Raw genomic sequence first — 6,169 nt, forward strand, 5'->3', positions numbered from 1 at the left:
TGCAATCTCACCAGCAATGGAAGGGTGTTGTTCTTTCTCCACTTCACTAGCATCTACTGTCACCTGAGTTTTTAATCTTACTCACTCTGATTAGTGTGAAGTGGAATCTCAGGGTTGTTTTGATTTGCATTTCTCTGATGACTAAGGACTTTGAACATTTCTTTAAATACTTCTCAGCCATTTAAGATTATTCTGTTGTGAATTCTGTGTTTAGCTCTGTACCCCATTTTAAAATTGTGTTATTTGGGTTTTTGTAGGTTAATTTCTTGAGTTTTTTAAAATATATTTTGGATATTAGCCCTCTGTCAGATGTAGGTTTAGTGAAGATTTTTTTTGTAGGTTAATTTCTTGAGTTTTTTTAAATATATTTTGGATATTAGCCCTCTGTCAGATGTAGGTTTAGTGAAGATTTTTTCCCAATCTGTAGGTTTACAATTTGTCCTGTTGAAGGTGTCTTTTGCCTTACAGAAGCTTTTCAGTTTTGTGAGGTCCCATTTATCAATTGTTGATCTTAGAGCCTGAGTCACCGGAATTCTGTTTAGGAAATTTCCCCTTGTGCCAATGAGTTCAAGGTTCTTTCCCACTTTCTCTTCTATTTGATTCAGTGTATCTGGTTTTACATTGAGGTCCTTGTTCCACTTGGACTTGTGCTTTGTACAAGATGATAAATATGGATCTATTTTTATTCTTCTACATACAGATCACCAGTTAAACCAGCACCATTTATTGAAGATGCTTTCTTCTTACCATTATATGTTTCTGGCTTCTTTGTTAAAGAGAAAGTGTCCAGAGGTGTGTGGGTTTATTTCTGGGTCTTTGATTCTCTTCCATTGATCAACCTGTCTGTCTCTGTACCAACACCATGTGGTATTATCACTATTGCTTTGTAGTGATGCTTGAGGTCTGGGATGGTGATTCCCCTGGAAGTTCTTTTATTTTTGAGTATCTTTTGGCTATCCTGGGTTGTTTTTTTTTTTCATATGAATTTGAAAATTGCTCTTTCTAAGTCTGTGAAGAATTTTGTTGGAATTTTGATAGGGATTGCATTATTTCTTTCCATTTATTTTGGGGGTGTTCTTTCTTCCTTTCTTCCTTCCTTTCTTTCTTTCTTTCTTTCTTTCTTTCTTTCTTTCTTTCTTTCTTTCTTTCTTTCTTTCTTTCTTTCTTTTTTATTCTACATCTTTCAGTTGTGCTCTCAAGTTGCTAATATGAGATCTCTTTCAAATTTTTTTAATGTAGGCATTCAGTGCTATGAACCTCTAAGAACTGCCTTCATTGTGTGCCATAGGTTATGGTATGTTGTTTTTCCATTTTTCATTCAATTCTAAAATGTTTTTTCTTACTTTCTTCTTAATTTCAATCTTGACCCCTTTTACATTAATTTGAAAGTTGTTCAGTTTCTATGAGTTTGAATATTTTTTATTGTTGACATCTATCCTTAATCCATGATATTCAGATAGGATTTAAGGTGTTCTATCAACTTTCTTATCTCTGTTTGAATTTACTTTGTGCCAAAGTATGTAGCCAATTTTTGAGAAAGTTTGTGTGATCCTGAAAAGAAATTATATTTCTTTATAGTTGGTCCATATGATTTATGATATTACTTAATTACACCATTTCTGTTCAGTTTTTGAAGGGATGATCTGACTATTGGCAAGAAAAGTCATCTACTATTTCTATGTGATGGTCAATATATGATTTTGCTGTAGTAGTATCTTTTTATGAACTTATCTGCTCTTGTTTTGATGTATAAATGCTAAGAATTGCAATATCTTCCTGTTTGATTTTTTCCTATAACAACTTTGTAGTGTACTTCCCTATTTCTTTTGATAACTTTTTGGTTGCCATATATTTTGTTAGATATTACATTGGCAACACATGTGTTCATTGGTTCCATTTGTTTTGAATAATCTTTTTCATCTTTTTACCATGAAATTGTCTCTTCTGGTTGGTAGGGTATGTTTCTTGGTTGCAGCAGAAATATGGATCCTGTTTTCTAGTCCATGCAGTTAGTCTGTGCTATTTTATTGGAGAATTGAGATCATTAGTACTGAGAGTTATCAATTCTTGCTACTTTGTTGTTATGATTTTTCTTCTTCATTTGATTTGCTGTTTCAGATTATTTATTCCTTATTGCTGGTTGTGGTTAATCTCTTCAGACTGAAGTTTACCTTCTCCTGACATTTTTAAAAATGGATTTGTAGATTTAAATTTGTATTCAACATGGAATGTTTTTCTTATTCTGTCCATTATGATTGATAGTTTTGCTGGGTAATATAGTCTCAGCTGGCATCTATGGTCCCTCAGAGTATTTTTTAGAATATCTGTTCTGGCCTTTCTACCTTCCAGAGTCTTCACTTGAAGGCTGGGTATTATTCTAATGGGGCTGCCTATAAATGGAACTAGATCTTTTTTTTCTTGCAGCTTTTAATATTCTCTTTATGTTTCTGTACATTAAGTGTTTTAATATGTGCCTTGTGAAATTTCATTTCTTGTCCTATTTGATGTTATGTATACTTCTTATATCTTGGTAAAAATGTCTTCTTTATCTTGGGGAAATTTTCTTTTATGTTTTTGTTTACAAATACTTTTGTACCTTTAACTTGGATTTATTCTCCTTCCTCTATACCTATTTTTTGTAGGTTCAAAAAGTCTTTTCCTGTACTATTTAGTTCAAGCATATAATCCACTCTTATGTTGAACCCCTAAATCTTTTTGTATTAGAGTCTTGTGTAGGTAAGACATAATAATTATCATTCTTCTGAATGAAAATTAGTGGTAATAATAGTGTGAATATCAGCAATAACATTACAACAGAGAAAACAAAAACTTTTCCAAGTATAAAAATTAGTTGGTCATAGGTGGTTGAGAGAAAAGAAGGCTGGGCCATGTGGTTGATTATGGTAGTAACCTGACCTTAAAGAACCATACCAGAAAATTGATATGCCAAGGATGTAACTGAATCATTGAAAAGAGTTATTTTATAATGAATATAATCTCATTAAAAAGAAAATGGTCCTTGACTCTTAATGATTGCATATGATTGGGGATGTGCATACTGAGGATATGCTATTGTTTTAGTGGTATATATAATTCAATGGGGTAAAGAAGAATGAAATTCAGTTTCTTTTACATAAATTCCTCTTGCACTGAGTTAGTTCCAAACGGCAGTTTTCTTCCTGGGGTAAGAGCTCATTTCCATATTAGGCAGACAGAAATAAATAATGTTCCCATCATTTCCCTAACTCTAAGGTTTTATTTTATTGTGATTATGTAATATATGTATTTTGCATATAATACTGGCTTATTAATGTAAGCTTTTATATTTTTAGGTATTTTATTAGATATTTTCTTCATTTACATTTCAAATGCTATCCACAAAGTCCCCTATACCCTCCCCCCACCCTGCTCCCCAACCCACCCACTCCTGCTTCCTGGCCCTGGCATTTCCCTGTGCTGGGCATATGATCTTTGCAAGACCAAGGGCCTCTCCTCCCATTGATGGCTGACTAGGCCATCTTCTGCTACATATGCAACTAGAGACACAGCTCTGGGGGGGGGGGAGTACTGGTTAGTTCATATTGTTGTTCCACCTATAGGGTTGCAGACCCCTTTAGCTCCTTGGGTACTTTCTCTAGATCCTTCATTAGGAACCCTGTGTTCCATCCTATAGATTACTGTGAGCATCCACTTTTGTATGTGCCAGGCACTGGAATAGCCTCACAAGAGACAGCTATATCAGGTTCCTGTCAGCAAAATCTTTCTGGCATATGCAATAGTGTCTGGGTTTGGTGGTTGTATATGGGATGGAGCTTTTATTTTATATAAGTTTAAAGCAACCAGCAATCATCTATGGAAGAACAGTAAAGATTCCTCAACATCATATGACTGTAATAATTGGATCCAATATAATACATTCACTCTGTAATATGAAAGTATAGAAAAAGAAACTGGTAAAGATAGAGACTTCTGTCACAAAAGTAGGAAGGAAAAAGTGAAAAAAAAAGTAGTGGAAAGAGGTAGATACTATATTATGTCATGGAAGCAAAAAATTTAAATGTTACAGAAGTGATAGACAAGTAATATCTAAGGCCACAGACAGCATAAGGGCAATGTGATATGTGGGCAACTGTATGAACTTTGAACCTGGAGAAGGTTCATATATTTTTGTGATTCAGTTTGGTTTGGTTTGGTTTGGTTGGTCTGGAAGCTTAGATGTCACTAGATGATCTAGCACCTGTGCTTCAAGACCAAGGTCAGCTATAAATGTAGACCAGCATAAACTCATAAACTTACTTAAAATATTGAGTGGTGTGGGTGCGTGGGAGGGGTAACTCAACAATACTGTTTGTAAGTATGACTTTGTAGATGGCAAAATTATGTTGCTGATGGACAAAATAAAGCTAGAGAACTAGTGAGCTAGAGTGGATATAATGATAACTGCTATTCGATAGGGATACAAACTTAAGTGTAAGGAAGAATGAGGCACTCTGAGATAATATCAATGGCCACTGAGGAAAATGAACTTAGGAAACAAGATTTAAATTACTGTAAATAATGTGAATACCCTGTCTTCTATGTCAGCAGTCACCAGGGCAGTACTTTGTTCTTAATCTGTGAAAGCAGTCCTTATACAAGAGTGAATAATTTGGGGCCATAATGTACCAACAGGCAAAAATTCCTGCGATAAAAACATTTGATCTTGGAAGTAATGCTTCTTTTGCCAAGAAATGCAAAGACTGCACCAGAATGAGGCTTTATGTAAAGTGTTAGAGAAACATATTGTTAACAAAAGAATGCTTCTGTGTGACCTAGTGAAGGAGGAATGCAGAATAAAATGGAAGCTGAAGAATGGACCAGATCTCTGGAGCTTTTCCATGATGCAATCATCTCAAGGCTGTAATCACCCTTGGTGACCCCACACTAGGTTGTGTTTCTCTGTGCCAATGGAATTTTTGTTAGCTTCTTCTTATTTAGCAGAGATTCCCTATTTCTGATACTTTGCAGGGGCTAATTATCTTCCGTATATTTGTGCAGACCTGCATTTGCCATCTATTAGTCCAAAACCATAAATGATTGTAAATCGTTTTCTGACGGTACCACCTAATTACTCCTCATTTGTTTTTATTCTCTCTCAATTTAGCCTCATGTACAAAGTTAGAAATGTTTTCATATCATAATTCAGGCTCAAAAAAAAAAAAAACCTCAGAGAAACTGCCTAGTAAATATGTATCCCTTTGCTTTTTGTTTTGTTAGTGAATCTGAAGTTGAGAAAATAAGGGTTGAAGGAAAAAGAGAGTGAAATATAAGTTTCTGGAACAAAATATAGGCAGCAAGGTAGAACAACATAGGAAAAAAACCTTTCAGCTTTACAAGGCAGAAGCTAGATGGCCAAAGTGAAGTGTTTGGTACTTCTTTCCTTCACTAAAGAGAATAATGTAACCCAGTGGTTCTCAACCTTCCTAATACTGCAAATCATTTAATACAGTTGTTCATGTTGTGGTGAACCCCCCCAATCATAACATTACTTTGTTGCTACTTCATCATTGTAATTTTGCTACCGTTATGAATTGTAATACAAATATCTGGTATGCAAGCTATCTGATATGTAAACCTCAGAGGAGGCAGTATTCACAGGTTGAGAATTACTGATCTAAAATATTCCCTTCTGTGCTCTAGAAGATGTCTAAGACTACACAATATTATGACTAGCATAAATATTTTCCTTTGATAATCACAAAATTTATTTTTATATAAGATAACAATCAGTATGAAATATAATGACAGTGAGTAAGGTAAGCAGATGTGGCCTTTTTGAGGAACATAGATGTACAAGACTGAAGGAAGAAGTATATGTACACAGGGGCATTGAAAGAAAATTTTGAAAATTCTTACTGTTATGTCTCCTGTAAAATATTGCCCCCTGGGAACAGCCTCTCCATCAGAGTCTTTTTCAAAGTTTTCATTTAGGTTTATTTCCACAATGTGCTAAACTAACTCCTCCTGGGTTGCAGACATCTAAATATTTTTATGTACTTAGCCCCTCCTTTTTACCTTATGACTTCAGTAAGACGATCTATATCCCTGTATTGCAAGGTTTTTTTTAAATATTTTTATTAGGTATTTTTCCTCATTTACATTTCCAATGCTATCTCAAAAGTCCCCCATA

This window comes from Mus caroli, chromosome X, assembly GCF_900094665.2.
Source record: "Mus caroli chromosome X, CAROLI_EIJ_v1.1, whole genome shotgun sequence".
Classification (NCBI taxonomy): Eukaryota; Metazoa; Chordata; class Mammalia; order Rodentia; family Muridae; genus Mus; species Mus caroli.